Source organism: Leucopleurus acutus (genome assembly GCF_964270905.1).
Source record: "Leucopleurus acutus genome assembly, chromosome: 2".
NCBI classification, from domain to species: domain Eukaryota; kingdom Metazoa; phylum Chordata; class Mammalia; order Artiodactyla; family Delphinidae; genus Leucopleurus; species Leucopleurus acutus.
Window position 1 is genome coordinate 97,210,921 of NC_139143.1, and position 16,933 is coordinate 97,227,853.

Here is a 16,933-nt window from a genome sequence, read left to right on the forward strand (position 1 = left end):
GCTTCCCATGAATGCTGAATTAAGGAGGGAACCAGGCACAGAAGGGCCCCCCTTCTGTAAAGACCCCATGCTAAAGAACAGAGGTACATGAAGTAGAAATAGGAGCAAGCAATAGTATAATCCCACCTGTTCCCAACCCCCCGCCACACACACACATGCATGCCCATCCACGGAGCCTCTGCAGTGGACAACAGAAGGAAAAATGGACACCCACACACACCCAACAGTCAGTCGTGACTCCAGGAAGCCAGGAGGGAATAAGACAAGACACAGCAGGTATCCTTAAGGCTTTACTGGGGATCAGACAGGGCTGGGCAGGAACCACACTGGGAGGCAGGGCCTGTACCTGCACACCAGGCCAATTCTGATCTTCAGGGCAGTGCTGGGAGCTCAGAGCAGAGCTCTGTGGGCCAGGGGTCTGGTCGGGCTCCTCACAGCAGAAGCAACCATGGAAGGGAAGGATAGACTAGTTGGCTTTAGTGCAGGAGGGATAATGTGGGGTGGGGGAGGAACTTCGCTGAAGAAAAGTGGGGAACTGAATAAAGGATGGATGAAAAGGGGGTTGGGAGGGAGATAAAGGGGGCCAAGACGGCATCTAGAGTGAAAAGAAGGAGAAAGAAAAAGACAGACGGTTCTGTGCACAGGGAGGTCCACCTGGTCTCCAGGACAATGGCTCCTCACTCCCGTCTCCTGGTTACAGGGCAGTATTTGTTGCCCCACATGGCAGTCTTTAGAAACAGAGGGCCTGGGAGGAAGCAACTGGACTTCATGTAGGCAGAGATCTTCTTCAAGCCCTGAGGGTGGGAAAAAGAAGGCCAGGCCTCAGGTCTGCTGCCCCACTGGGGCTCATGCAGCTCTCCCCAAGTTTGGTACCCTGGTACAGCCCTTCCATGTGGGGTCAAATGTTGGGGCAATAGACAGTCTTTTGGGATGCTCAGCTCTGGAAAGCTGACTCTTCCAATTTCCTGTAATTCATTTGATTTCTTAATAAGACTTATCACATATGGAGACTCCACCCTGTATAAGGTGCTGTATATCCACTAGAGATGATAATATAGGTTTAGAATCTCCACACAACTACCTGACAAGATAGGTTCTACTGTCACCATTTATCAGAAGGGAAACTGAGGCACACAGAGGATAAGCACCTCCCTCCTGGTCACACAGCTCATAAGTAATATGTCTAGAATGCAGCCTGGCTCGCTCTCACTCTCCATTCTGAGCTCTTTCTGCTGCACTCCCTTCCTCGCAGCGGAAAACAAAAAGAACAAGGTTCATTCATCATCCACTTATACAAAGAGTTAAGTCGCCACTCAGGGCAGTTGCTCACCAACTGTGCCTGGAGGGGTATTCAGGATGGAAAAAAAACAAGATGAAACATTCTGTATTTCGGATACCTGGCTGCTAGATAGTTAAGATGCATAACTAAGGAAAAACTCCAGTCACCTCAGATGTGTGCACCTTTCCATCCACAGAAAAGCACTAAAATCACTAACTTGAGATACCTGTTTTTTGGTGATTAGCAGTGATCTTTTACCAAGACTTAGAGTTGATTATTCTTATTTCCCAAACCTCCTCCCCTACTTCTTGAGAGCAGTTCCTCAGAGCTATCTGAGAGGCTGTCTCCCGGGATATAGTCCTCAGTAAGTTCCCCAAAAAAAGCGAAACCCACTGCTCTTACGTTGTGTGGGTTTTACTTTCCAGTGGACAGTTTTAGTGGCCACAAAGGGGCCCAGAGGAGACTTCTTCCCCTCACCGGAACTTTACAAGGATCTGGAGCCTTGGTACCAGCAAGGCCCCTTGTGCCGGTCCACCTCTCTACATGTCCATACGAATTTGGGTGAGTCTCTCCTGATCTCAGTTTTACCATCTTGGCTGACAATCCTGAGTTTTATTCAGTGGCAGATGAAAAAGGTACCTGACTTCTCAGTTCAGAGATACTGAGAAAGTACCCAGTCGAGAGCCACTGGGAAGGTTCAGGCTGGGTGAGTAAGTAAGGGGCTGGTTGGCATCTTTCCTTGAATTGACTGCTTTAACAGAATTAGTTGGAATATAGTGTAGATACCATATAAGAGCTCTTAACTCCAAAGATAAGGGACAGAGCTCTTCCTGGCCAGGTATGGCTTTCTCAGGCAACTGAGAAACTTGCAGGAGTGGTGGAGGCCAGTCCTTTATACCACACAGCAGTCCCATAGGGAAATCCATTCTTTAATTTACAGAAAGTGGCCCGTCTGGGGACACACAAAAAGATTTGGCCATCCAGTGTTCCCAGTGCCCATCGAGGCTTTAGACTGTCAGAGGGAGAAACTGAGACGTGTAAAAGACCTGAAATGACTCTAGGGTGACAACTAGGAGAGTTCAGCTCAAAAACAACACACTGGCCCACCACATACAGTTTCAATAGTAATTTATCCTGAAAAACAGACTCTGAAATGGGAAACAAAGCTTTCTAAACAAAAGAAAGAAGAGTGACAGATTGCTAACCTATGACTAACACCACAGCCAGGTTTAGGTACATTACATACGGAGCTTATACTTGCAAATACGTAATTGGGGAAGCTATACCAAAGGAGATCTCATCCTAAAAATGGCCAAAACGGGGTTCTTTGGACATTCCAATACTGGGTTTTTTGGGTGTATACAGCTAGAGAAAGCAGGCTATAAGATCAAACAGACTGAATGGAATGCTCATTTCGATTGGTATTTAGAAGCTTCTAAAAGAGGAAATGAGAAAGTAACTTCTTGCAGAAAAGCAACAAAAAATGGCTTGAAATTATATCCAAATTTTTAAAAGGCCCCTGAAGCTGGACCTGCTCTCCATTGCTCCTCCCCGCTCCTCTAAGTGTCCACTGCAATGCTCTCCTTCATGCTATTCGTCTCTCTCTCTCAACTTCGTTTTTGTAACACCAAAATTGATTCCCCACAGAAAGCAACAATAATTCAAAAGCCTTGGTAAAATTGTGATTATTTTGGCCAAAAAGTTTTTAAAACTTTTTTTTTCCAAAATTCTGACCTTAAGGAAACAAATGCCCTTCTAGGAGGAACGTGCATCATCTCCCCATGCCTTTGAGATATAAATATTCTACCTGATCTTAGGCATCTTCTACTGTGTTTTGGTAGCTTAGTCTCTGCAATTGAGAAGGTACACATATGGTGTACATTTGGCAGAAAGTTGCATAGACTGGGATTCCAAGCAGTCTTTTTGTCCAGCTATGCCAGCTTCAGGGAAACGTGTCATAAGTGGTCCCAGTCCATAAAGTGCCTTTGTTGTCTCAACCTTCCTAGTGTCCCTGTACAACAAAGGCCTTTACTTTCTTAGACTATATTTGGGAGTAAACTTTCTGGTTCTGGTGAAGGCTACATCCTTTGCACTCTCTTTTGGGGATGGCTCTTGCATCTTATTGGTTTGAATCACAACTAAAAATCCTAACAATTGATCCTTTAAATTGGAAAAACTTCTAAATTGGTAAATTTTTAGAGACCTCTCATTGTAAACAGTTGTTTTATTGGTATCTGTGGAAACACCAAACTAGAAGGTGGATACAAAGAAATATAATGGCTAACCTTAAGAACTCCCTTAGTTTACAGGATGGAAATCTTTAGATGGTTATTAAGAGATGCGATAAATGAAACAGACTTCGACAGCATTAAAACAACGGTTTTGATACAACACTACCAAAAAGGATGTTTTGGAGAGGCCAAAAAGACCCCTTATTGGTCCTCCTAATGTTAAAGGGCCCCAAACAAGTCCACTCTATTTACCCCAGTTTAGAAAAATTTTAAAGGCAAAAAGGTAGAAAAAATTACATTCAGTTACTTGACCAGCAATTGCTCGGGGCAACATGCCAATCAATCAAGTTAAAGATTGACAAAAAGCCCTGGGTCCCTTGGCTCAACCCCTCACTGGAGACCCCAAAGCCTTTTATACAGAAATGGGTAAAATGGCCAGGGAATAAAAAGGAAAGTTTCTGGGACTCCTTATAAGACTAAGACTGGTTAATAGGGTCCTAATGAGGACAACAGTTAAAGGTATAAGAGTTGATAGAATTGAGATGAAAGTTTATTAAAAATTGGTGTATTTGTGGGTTTTTTAATAAATTTATTTATTTATTTTTGGCTGCACTGGGTCCTTGTTGCTGCGCTCAACCTTTCTCTAGTTGCAGCGAGTGGGGGCTATTCTTCGTTGCGGTGCACGGGCTTCTCATCGAGGTGGCTTCTCTTGTTGTGGAGCATGAGCTCTACAGCACAGGCTCAGTAGTTGCAGCGCACAGGCTTAGCTGCTCCGCTGCCTGTGGGATCTTCCCAGACCAAGGCTCGAACGCGTGTCTCCTGCATTGGCAAGCGGATTCTTAACCACTGCCCCAGCAGGGAAGTCCCAAAAAATTGGTGTATTTGAACAGGCTTTATGTAAGATGGTTCATCTCTTTTACCTGATATATTGTGGGGATGTACAATATGTCTCACTGGGGAATGCTCCCCTGCCTGGTATAAGACAGGGTATATAATCTGTCTCTCAGGCAATGTTAATTAAACATGATAAAGGAAACCAATAGGGTTACATGAGTCCACAGAGTATGAGGTAAAAGCTGGGGTCTAATATTCAGGGGCTAACAAAAGCAATAATGGAGTTTGGTTTGGGGGTTTTGTTTGTTTTGCTTTGTTTGTCCCTAGGGTAAATTGGTCTGAGTTTGACTTGTGCACTCAGAAAGAGGACCTTCTGCAAACATTTGAAGGCATGATACACTGATCCCTAAAGTTCTGGAATATGGAAATCTTTTGATTTCCAGTTTAGTTGGAAATTTTCCTTCTGATATAAGAAAACAAATTAAAGAAAATGTAGTTGGGCAAATCAATCTTTTTTTTTTTTTTTAAATCAGGGGTGATATTATTATTTATTTATGGCTGTGTTGGGTCTTCGTTTCTGTGCGAGGGCTTTCTCTAGTTGTGGCAAGGGGGGGCCACTCTTCATCGCGGTGCGCAGGCCTTTCACTATCGCGACCTCTATTGTTGCGGAGCACAGGCACCAGACGTGCAGGCTCAGTAATTGTGGCTCACGGGCCCAGTTGCTCTGCAGCATGTGGGATCTTCCCAGACCAGGGCGCAAACCCGTGTCCCCTGCATTGGCAGGCAGACTCCCAACCACTGCGCCACCAGGGAAGCCCCAAATCAATCTTTTGGTATCATTTAGGTGGCAGCCCAGTTCTTTGGGGAATTAAAAGCAACTGTGGGGACTTCCCTGGTGGTACAGTGGTTAAGACTCCAAGCTCCCAATGCAGGGGGCCCAGGTTCAATCCCTGGTCAGGGAATTAGATCCCACATGCATGCTGCAACTAAGAGTTTGCATGCCACAACTAAGGAGCCCATGAGCCGCAACTAAGGAGCCCACCTGCCACAACTAAGACCTGGTGCAACCAAATAAATAAATATTTTTTAAAAACAAAAAAATAAAGGCAACTATGTTTGTCTTGCGAATCCCCACATTTCAGAAATGTAAATACAGCCCACAATGACCTGAGACTGAGCCTGATTAACTTAATAAGGTAGAACCTGAAACCAAAGGGAGAAAATAAAGGAAAAGAGGCCTTTTTAAATTCAAATGGTTAGAAAGCCTCCTTCACCCAAAATCTAATTCACAGCCTCTTTTAAGGATTTGTCAAGAATGAACGTAAATCTTAAGTCTTTTCCACGAATAGTAAAAAGCCTAAAGAGTCTCCCTCATTATCGGTTTTAGAAAGGAGGAAGCTGCAACCCACTGCAGTCACCCACTGACAGTGCGCCCTGAGGGGAATTCAGGATGGAGAAAACCAGGATGACACATTCTGTGTTTTGGATATGGGGGACCTTAAAGAGTTAGGATGCATATCAAACAAAGAATTTCAGTCACCCCAGATTCGTGCATCTACCTACACATAGAAAAACACTAAAATCATTAACTTGAGATATTTTCCGATAATTAGCACTAATCTTTTACCAAGATGCATGCTTGACTACATGTACTTCCCAGCCAAAAATTCATATACCTCTGTCTCCTACCTTACGTTTTGAGAGCAGTTCCTCCGAGCTCTCTGAGAGTCTGTCTCCCGGGCTACAGTCCTCAGTAAGGTCCCCAAATAAAACTGAAACTCACTGCTCTTAAGTTGTGAGGGTTTTTTTTTTTTCCAGTCAACATCTTGTTATGGGAGTACTTGTTCTTCTCATTCTGCAAAAACATCCTCTTTTTCAGAAAAGACTTCTAGGTTCCCAGGGTTTGCCCACAGAGGGATGGACACCTAGCAAAACAAAGGGTCTCAGAAAGTGCCCAAATAACTTGCAGAAGAGACCAGATTTCACTCAGCAAAACCTGGATGAAAGGTGATAGTGAAGCAGGAGATAGATGGGACCCAGGCCAAACAGCTGAAGTTCATCCCCTGTGGACAGAAACTCCATAATAGCAGAAACTCCATGAAAGCAGGATGATGGAGGAGGCTGGGCCCTGCCCAGATAAGAGATAAAAGACCACATATTCCTCATTCTCAAAGTCAAGGAGACCTCCCCGACTACACGTGCACAGAAAGCCTCCTTGGAGGTCAAAAAGCGAGGGGGTGCCAACTCATAGTAAGTGATGTCAACTACCCATAGGCCTCTTCACTAGAATCCATCTTGGCTAAGAGATGTGCAAGCACATAGGGGAGGACCCTAAGATATACCAAATATGGACTCAGAACCAGGCAAAGCAAGATGACTGGTCAAAGGAAACCTGGAAGAAATGCCCCATAAAAGTGATTCAAACTACCACAAGGGTGTGACTGTCTCTCTGAGCCCACCTGGGTGTCTATCCACACGTACTGTACTCTTTTTTTTTCTCCTAATAGACACTTTATTTGTTTCACTACTTTCCATCTTCGTGGGAATTCTTTTCTGCAAAGCCAAAGGGCCAGGGCCTTGTCACTGACCACTGTTCTAGCAGTCTCTGGCTGGGAACAAAAACCCTGCTTCAAACCGCTGCAGGCTGAGGCCACCTGAGATCTTATTTGGTGCCAAAACCAGGGAATTTAAGGTAAATTGCCCAGCTGCGGCTTGAGGCCTCTGACTTTCACTCTTGCCCTCTTTCTCTTGCTCTCTGCTTCACTTTCTTTTCAAGTCCCACCCCTCAGGCCCTCAGGTCCTGACCCCCATGGCATTTTCCATTGCGGCCAATTCCAATTCCTCCAGAGTTCCCCCTTCACTCCAGGCATTGGCAGTCCATACACTGCAACGGACAGCCTATTGGGTTGGCCACCTTCAAGCAGACTGCAGTGCTCAAGGAGAGCCCTGGCAATGCACCAGCAGTGGTTCAAGGAACCCCTCACTTGAGGGACTGGGTAGACCAGAGATGTCTGGTCAGGGATCAGTGGGAGAGTAGAGGACACTCAAAATCCCACCAAGCACAGGATTTGAAGGAAATTCAGAGGACGCTGTGAATCTCCTTCAGGTGCCTCCTAGTAATGTTTCCAGAATGCTGGACTTCATTTCTAGGAGCGCAGTTAAGCCAGATGGGCTGAGAAAGGAAAGCTTAGGTCCTGCTGTAACATTGCCTGGCCTTTATTTAAGTAGGGGGATGGAAAAAAATGGCCTGAAAATGGGTCTCTTACAATTAGATCTTTACTGCCATAGTATGGGAAAATGGACTGAGGAAAACTCTCCTGACATTCTAAATGATCCCTTCTAACTTCTCCCAACTCTCAGGGGGGAAACCAAGCTCCCCCAACTCCTGCAAGTTCCCTTACTCCTTCAGATTCTTTTGATCAAACTAAGACCCCCACGTCTCTGGAGGGACAATCCCTGCCAGGACAACATTTTATCAGCCTGTCTGCCCCTGTATCCAGGCCAATCTGAGCGTTAAATTGGTCTAAATATTAGCTATGAAACTATGACCAAGGAAAAAGAAAGATGATTTTTGAGTGTGGCCACAATATTCTTTAGTCTCTGGAGAAAACTGGTTAAGAAAAAAAACTTTTTTTTTTTTTTAAATTCCAAAACTGGTTCTTTTTTCATGTGCAATTAGAAAAGGCTAGCTTGTTACTTTTTTCAGAATTCTGACACTGAGGAACAAGTCCTACTAGCAGAACTTGATTTTCTCTCCCTGTGCCTTGAGACCAGGGCTCTCAGGAACACTTATCTAGACCATCTCTAATTCCTGAAGCTGAGGAAAAAAACTGGAATGAAGCCTTTTAAAATTTTTCTTATTCCAACTGTTATTTATAAACTAGTGAGTTTTACACTGTGATATCTAATTCATGACTAAGTTTAGAAAATGAAGTTAGATCTCTCGTTGGATCTGTCTGGATATATGTATGTCTCAGTGTATGTCTTTGTCTTCGGATAACATTGCTGAGGTTAATTTGTAAATGAGCTCTATTTAATTGGCTTAAAGGAAAGTAAGCACTTACAAATCAGGCAATTCTAAATACAAGAGAAATTAAGCTAAGTGAATATCAGGTTCACATGAGCTGGGAAATATTCAGTATTAAATTAATACCTGGTATTAATGTTTAAGTTTGTTGATCTAATTAATATAGACATGTCTTTAGAGTCATCAACATTAAGTATAACACTTTTATTGCATCTAGGTTTAATATAAGCTAAATAAAATCTTGTTATATCTGTTGTAAATTTGTCAGCAAGGAAAGTAACTCAATGTGAACAAACTTCTAAGGAAAAAAATTCTAATGAGATAAGAGCTTCGGGTGAACTTTTTACGAATAAAATAAGATACTGAAACATTCATTACTGAACGTCGGCTTCCTTTTACAGAGAAACAAAAGGTCTAGAACTATTAATAAATATGTTTGGTGCCACACTGAGATATTTTCTGTAAGAAAGCACATTTTTCAGGAAATTATTATTTGGATTTATGTTTACCAATCTACAGAGTGCTGATACAAAGGACAGTTCATGGTTGCTTAAAGAAAGTAGGATGTGTGTTTTTAGTAAAGAAGATATGAGGAATGGAATTGCATTTTATTAAGGGAAAAAGAAGTAGGTCTGACTTACAGGTGGCTGTTTCTAGATGGAAAAATAAAGTAATGGATACAGAAACTGACAAAAAGCTTTGTGGAAAGTGGACCCCAAGAAAAGAGTTTTGAGAATGGTCAGGATTGACTAAGCTTAAAATAAATTTAACTGAGTAAATGAATTTTATAAGTAAGCTGGTGCAAAACTTGAATTGGGGGACTTCCCTGGTGGCACAGTGGTTAAGAATCCACCTGCCAACACGTCCTCAATGGGGAAAAACTGAAACCATTTCCACCAAGATCAGGAAGAAGAAAAGGTTGCCCACTCTCACCACTATTATTCAACATAGTTTTGGAAGTTTTAGCCACAGCAATCAGAGAAGAAAAAGAAATAAAAGGAATCCAAACCAGAAAAGAAGAAGTAAAGCTGTCACTCTTTGCAGATGACATGATACTATACATAGAGAATCCTAAAGATGCCACCAGAAAACTACTAGAGCTAATCAATGAATTTGGTAAAGTAGCAGGATACAAAATTAATGCACAGAAATCTCTTGCATTCCTATACACTAATGATGAAAAATCTGAAAGAGAAATTAAGGAAACACTCCCATTTACCATTGCAACAGAAAGAATAAAATATCTAGGAATAAACCTACCTAAGGAGATGAAAGACCTATATGCAGAAAATTATAAGATGCTGATGAAAGAAATTAAAGATGACATAAATAGATGGAGAGATATACCATGTTCTTGGACTGGAATAATCAACATTGTGAAAATGACTCTACTACCCAAAGCAATCTACAGCTTCAATGCAATCCCTATCAAACTACCACTGGCATTTTTCACAGAACTAGAACAAAAAATTGCACAATTTGTATGGAAACACAAAAGACCCCGAATAGCCAAAGCAATCTTGAGAAAGAAAAACAGAGCTGGAGGAATCAGGCTCCCTGACTTCTACAAAGCTACAATAATCAAGACAGTATGGTACTGGCACAGAAACAGAGGTATAGATCAATGGAACAGGAAAGCCCAGAGATAAACCCATGCACATATGGTCACCTTATCTTTGATAAAGGAGGAAAGAATATACAGTGGAGAAAAGACAGCCTCTTCAATAAGTGGTGCTAGGAAAACTGGACAGCTACATGTAAAAGAATGAAATTAGAACACTCCCTAACACCATACACAAAAATAAACTCAAAATAGATTAAAGACCTAAATGTAAGGCCAGACACCATCAAACTCTTAGACGAAAACATAGGCAGAACACTCTATGACATAAATCACAGCAAGATCCTTTTGGACCCACCTCCTAGAGAAATGGAAATAAAAACAAAAATAAACAAATGGGACCTAATGAAACTTAAAAGCTTTTGCACAGGAAAGGAAACCATAAACAAGACGAAAAGACAACCCTCAGAATGGGAGAAAATATTTGCAAATGAAGCAACTGATTAATTTGCAAATGAAGCAACTGATTAAACAAAGGATTAATCTCCAAAATTTACAAGCAGCTCATGCAGCTCAATATCAAAAAAACAAACAACCCAGTCCAAAAATGGGCAGAAGACCTAAATAGACATTTCTCTAAAAAAGATATACAGATTGCCACAAACACATGAAAGAATGCTCAAAATCATTAATCATTAGAGAAATGCAAATCAAAACTACAATGAGATATCATCTCACACAGGTCAGAATGGCCATCATCAAAAAAATCTACAAACAATAAATGCTGGAGAGGGTGTGGAGAAAAGGGAACCCTCCTGCACTGTTGGTGGGAATGTAAATTGATACCATGGAAGCAACCTAAGTGTCCATCAACAGATGAATGGATAAAGAAGATGTGGCACATATACACAATGGAATATTACTCAGTCATAAAAAGGAACGAAACTGAGTTATCTGTAGTGAGGTGGATGGACCTAGGGTCTGTCGTACAGAGTGAGGTAAGTCAGAAAGAGAAAAACAAATACTGTATGCTAACACATATATATGGAATCTAAAAAAAAAAGGTCATTAAGAACCTAGTGGGAAGCAGCCGCATAGCACAGGGAGATCAGCTTGGTGCTTGGTGACCACCTAGAGGGGTGGGATAGGGAGGGTGGGAGGGAGGGAGACGCAAGAGGGAAGAGATATGGGGACATATATGTGTGTGTATATATATATAACTGATTCACTTTGTTATAAAGCAGAAACTAACAACCATTGTAAAGCAATTATACTCCAATAAAGATGTTAAAAAAAAAAAAGAATCCACCTGCCAATGTAGGGGACACAGGTTCAATTCCTGGTCCAGGAAGATCCCACATGCCATGAAGCAACTAACCTCATGCGCCACAACTACTGAGCCTGCGTGCAACAACTACTGAAGCCCGTGTGCCTAGAGCCCGTGCTCCACAACAAGAGAAGCCACTGCAATGAGAAGCCTGCAGACCGCAACGAAGAGTAGCCCCTGCTCACCGCAACTAGAGAAAGCCCATGAGCAGCAACAAAGACCCAACACAGCCAAAGATAAATAAATAAAAATCTACTTAAGATTAAGAAGCCTAGCTTGTTCTTTCTAAGGACACAACGGTTTCCCAGACAAGATGATGGTGATGCAGAGATTACAGACACTCCTTGGAACAGATCCTGCTGGAATAACAGCAGATGTCACCCCGGGTCACTTAATGAGTCAGGGCGAGAGCTCTGTGACCCCAACTAGGTAGGGTCTGTGAGCCCCTTGACAGCCTGAAGAAGCTACAGAAGACAGACCTTTGCCTTTCGTCCTCCCAATAAAGATTTCTTGTGGTTCATGTCTCTCAGGGGGGGATTTCAGGCAGGAGATAGATGGGCCCCAGGCCAAACAGCTGAAGTTTGTCCCCTGTGGACAAAAACTCCATAATAGCAGAAACTCCATAAAAGCAGGATGATGGGGGAGGCTGGGCCCTGCCCAGATAAGAGATAAAAAGACCACATATTCCTCATTCTCAAAGTCAAGGAGACCTCCCCGACTACACATGCACAGAAAGCCTCCTTGGAGGTCAAAAAGTGAGGGGGTGCCAACTCATAGTAAGTGATGTCAACTACCCATAGGCCTCTTTGCTAGAATCCATCTTGGCTAAGAGACGTGCAAGCACATAGGGGAGGACCCTAAGATACATCAAATACAGACTCAGAACCAGGCAAAGCAAGATGACTGGTCAAAGGAAACCTGGAAGAAATGCCCCATAAAAGTGATTCAAACTACCACAAGGCCGCGACTCTCTCTCTGAGCCCACCCGGGTGTCTATCCACACGTACAGTACTCTTATTTTCCTCCTAATAAACACTTTACTTGTTTCACTACTTTCCATCTTCGTGGGAATTCTTTTCTGCAAAGCCAAAGGCCAGGGCCTTGTCACTGACCACTGTTCTAGTGGCTAGGATTTGGTGCTCTCACCGCTGCGACCCGACCTCAGTCTCTGGCTGGGAACCAAAATCTTGCTTCAAGCCGCTGCAGGCCAAGGCCACCCGAGATCAGTATGAGGGTGTGGAGCACAGGCCAGGCCAAGCCAGACTCTAATTATTCCACTTAAAGGACAGAGTCCACCTGCCTGGCCTGGGACTTGAGCCCAGTCTCACTGGGCCCCAACATACCACATCCCCAGTACTGCTGCAGCCAACTAGGCAGTGAGACACTCAGGTGTATCTGTGCACAGTCTTCCCAAGACAGACAGTGCCCAATAAGTTCCAAGGATTCAAAGATCCTGGGGGTGCCTGTACCCAACAGCCCAGGCCCCAACAGGCCATACACTGCAGCCCACATCTGTCCCCATCCTCCCTGCCGGGAAGTCATCCCCGCTCTTGCAAAATTCTCAAGGCCAATAAGCCTGGAGCAGAACCAGAGCTGATGAGAACTAACTAAGAAAGCAGATTTGATGATGGGGCCGGGTGGGGAGTGGGGGTGGGAATAGAGAACAGATTGTACTGAAAAACCTATTGGATTAGAGCTTCAAATTCCCAAATCTGACATAAAGCAGACTTTGTTGCTCTCCCACTGGTTGACTGAGGGTGACCGATGATGAGCTGGGAGGTGAGATCAGGCTGTGCTCCTCCAGCACCAAGTGGTTCCACGCACACCACACAGCTCGGGGTTCCTGTAGTTCTCCAGCTGCACTGAGCCCCAGAAGGTGGGCGCCAGGACTGTGTTACTTCTTCATCCCCACTGTGCCTGACACAGTGCCTCATACAGAGGAGAGGGTCAGATCAGTGAATGTTACTAAAAATAAATGTACCATCCCGCCTCTGAGATCGGAATCTTGGGTAACTGGAAGGAAGAAGGAAGGAAGACGAGGGAAGGAAAGTGCCCACTATAAGAGGTGTCGAGATAAAATCCTTCCAAAGGACACCTATGTATGTACTCAAATCCCAGCACCAACTACAGTCCTGAGAATCTCAATACAACTGGCGGCGACTCACTTGTGCAGACCCCTCTGGAGATCTAGAGAAGATATTGTCTGTGTTTTCAGTACTTGATATCAGTCCTACGGTGTCTCAACTCTACTAATGCCAGCTGCAGGCAAGCTCCTGAAGGTTCTGCTTCCTCCACACTTTCCAGAGCTGTGAACCAGACAGGAAAAGGACCTGAGCTTTCTTTTCCATACAGGAAAAGGAGAGCCACTGACTGCTGCCCATAGAAGCCAGATGCTCTGACTGGGAGCCCAGCACAGCCTGTACTGGCCCTGTGACCTTCAGAAATTATCCTTTCAGCTTAACTCCTTATCTGTAAAATGAAGAGGATAATTCTTTTACCACGGAGGAATGTTATAAAGATTAAATTTGACACAATATATGTTAGATGCTGAGCAGAGATTCTGGCATAAACCAAGTCCTCATTAAATGTTATTCTTCATTTGGGTTCCAACTAGGAAAGCATCAGTGAAGAGAGGGAAGAGAAGAGAGATATAAATACTAGAGGGGTCAGGAGACTCACCTCAAAACGGGAAGTGAAGTCTTTCAGGTTTGGGAATTCATCCAGACACCTGGGCTCAAATGTGCGGTGCACGTCAAGGATGTCGTACGCCAGGAAATGCACATAGGTGAGCTGCAGAAAGGCAAAGCGTGAATGGGCACCAAACTCCGAACGCAGGAAAAATGACAGCTCTCCATCCCCTGAAGCCGTCCCCCTTACCTTGTCCCCTGCAAACCGGGGCCTCTTCCCCAGAAAATCTGAGAAAAGCTTCATCGTTTTAGGGATCTCCTTCAAGTAATCAGGCTTTAGTTTCTCCTGAGGCACAAAACAGCTGTCACTGCCCTCAGGTATAGACGCCCTGGGCAGAGACCAGGCCTCCCAGGGCTGTGCCTGATCCCAGCTGCCAAGTACACCTGGGTCAGTGCCCAGGCTGCGATTTAACCCACTTGTGTTCATTAGACTCCTACCAGGTACCACCTCCCATCTGTGAGAGGAGATGGGAAGGCAAAGGGCAAAACAACACTGTGCCTGAACCTGTCACCACTCAGCTCCAAACACCTGCCGTGGGTCAGACCAGCAGTGCTGTGAGACCTGGCAGAGCGCAGGCCTCAGACCTCAGGAAGATCAACGCTCAAATGACTCAGGAAAGAAGTCCTAAGTTCCAGCGCGGGTGACAGAAAGGGTGTGAATGCCGATGCAGTCTCTGAACAGATGAGGAGAATCTGAGAGGCTGAAAGGAAGGAGGGAGAGGAACAAAGTCTGACCCCAGGCTGCCTGCTGGGCACATGTGTTTATGCCTGAGATGCTGAGGAGGAGGTGCTGGGCTAACGAGGAAAACACCCTGTCTAGGAACTGAATTTCCACCCAAGGATGTCTGGACTCTATCCTAAGATTGGTGGGAACTAAGTCAGAGTTTCCAAGGGAATGTCTTGGTGGATCAGTAGCTCCAAGGAGTTCAAAGGCAAAAGACCAGTGCAGACGCGACCCTGACCAGCATTTCAAACCCTGTCCAGCCCGGTGGGAGGGGACTCACAAAGTCAGAGCTGTAGCAGATCATGGCCATGCACAAGCGGACATCCATAACCTGGTTCTCCAATACGTCCACGCGAATCTTCTCTTCCTCTGTCTCCCCACCTGTGGCCACACAACAGGGACTCACCCTCAGGATCCCGCCCCAGACAAGCCCAGGGCATGGCCACCTGTGCCCGTCCCCCACCCACAGCTCCACTCACACATGTTGTGCTTGCGAGCAATGTAGCAAAGGATGGCGTTGCTCTGGGTGAGCTTGTGAGCTCATCAATTAAGCTCATCAATTAAGTAGGGCAGCTGGAGGAACAACAGGCCAGGTCGGTTGGGCCACCAGGCTCCCCTGCACCCACTCCCTTGAGCAAGGGCAGAGATGAAACCTGGCACTCACAGAGCCTGGCCCATGGTAGACACTAAATAATATACTGTAAAATGAAGGGATGAGCTGGGACATACAGCATTAGGGAAAGGCAGTGAAGAGAACCAGGAAGCTGAGAGGCCGAGCAGAAGGCACCGGACCCTGAAACCTCCAAGCTGGGTAAGCAGATGGACAGGGACACCGTCCACTTTCCCCCAGAGCACCCCAGCCCCTGCACCTACTTGGGGAAGTCCAGGCCCAGCTTGGATTTTTCATTCAGCTACTGGCTTCTGTCATAGTTGGGAGCTGTGGTAAAGAAGATGCAGTGAAACAAACTGCCCCGGAGTCCAACCCTCCTTCCCGGGGGACCTACCAAGGAGTCAGAGACAAGAGCCCCTGAACAGGTGGATCTGGAATCTGAACCTCTAAATCTCGCATGGAGTTTTGGGGGAAAGCACAATTAGACGGCTCTGGAACCCACATGAGTAAGATTTACAAAGGGTTAGTGCAAGCAATAAAGGGAACCCGTGCCAATGGCTGATACAGGGGCCCGGCCATCGGCTCTCATGGCCGGCCTTGGAGGCCAGCTAGACACTCAAAGAGTTCGGGAAGGGTTAGACCTCTCTCCAGCTGCTGGAGGGCAGCAGACAGAAATAACAGGGGCCAGGATATGGGTTGCTTGGTACCAAATCAGCATGAATTGAGCAGAAGCCAGGACATGACAAGGATGCCATTACCGTCCCCCAGCGGGTACTTCTCCTCCTAGTTTGAGTCTGTGTCCTCCAGAAGCAGGCGGATGGCGTGAGCCAGCTGGGAGAGATAGCTGGGACAAAGGACAGACATGAGGTTTAACCGCGCGACTTTCTGTGCTCCGGGTCCCCTCCCACACTCCCAACCCTCTCCCCGACCAGGGAAGGAGAGGCGGAGGGAAGGGGCTGGGCTGCAGCGAGCCCCACAAACGAAGTTTCTGGCGAACCGGTCCCCAGCTGCGCAGCATTTCCCTGCCCGCCCTGGTGGACCCCCGCTCACCCCGCAGATATCCCAGTAACCCCGGATCATTGCCATGGTCAGGGTTCGTGAATCGGGGTACCCTCTCCGAACCGCTGTGGAAGTTCCTCCGGGTGCCTGGATCAAGCCTGGGTGTGGCCTGAGTGAGGCCACGCCCCACCGCGTCTCTCCGCCCCGCCCCCAACTACTACCCAATCTCCGAGGCCTCCTGCGACCCGGGGCACCCGGGGTCCTCAGCGCGGTATCTGCACCCAGAGCAGTGGAAATAGTCCGTGTCCCCTTCCAGGCGCGGGGACTCGGGAGCCGAGCTCTGGGCGCCAGGACGCTGAGGGCAGCCTGGTTCCCGTCCCCAGTCAGATCTCAGGTAAATCGGGGGAGTTGGCATTGCGCTCGGGGAACAAGCCTGAATCACAAGAGCACGAATCTTCCACCTCCCCTGCCCTTCCAGGAATCGCTCAGGCGTGCTCCTGGGCTGCCGAGTTCCCCCGGGCTCTGGGAGGCTCTGACTGCCAAGTTAAGTCCAAAGAGTGGTGTCCCTCATATCGAAACTTTAAACGAGCCACTAGCACAGGAAGATGAGGACTCCAAGCAATCCTAACGCTCCCCCGACTCTTTATAATCCCT

At 45.8% G+C, this 16,933-nt stretch overlaps 1 pseudogene across 1 annotated transcript; it reads right to left on the minus strand.

Moving 5' to 3' along the window:
- Positions 1–305: 305 nt before the first annotated feature.
- Positions 306–16,366, minus strand: LOC309958179 (glutathione S-transferase Mu 1-like; annotated as a pseudogene). The gene is made up of 8 exons (XR_014327218.1): positions 16,331–16,366; positions 16,039–16,111; positions 15,544–15,607; positions 15,150–15,222; positions 14,951–15,051; positions 14,137–14,232; positions 13,939–14,049; positions 306–794 (listed from the first exon to the last, which is right to left on the minus strand). The product of XR_014327218.1 is annotated as a glutathione S-transferase Mu 1-like (transcript).
- Between the last annotated feature and the right edge of the window lie 567 nt (positions 16,367–16,933).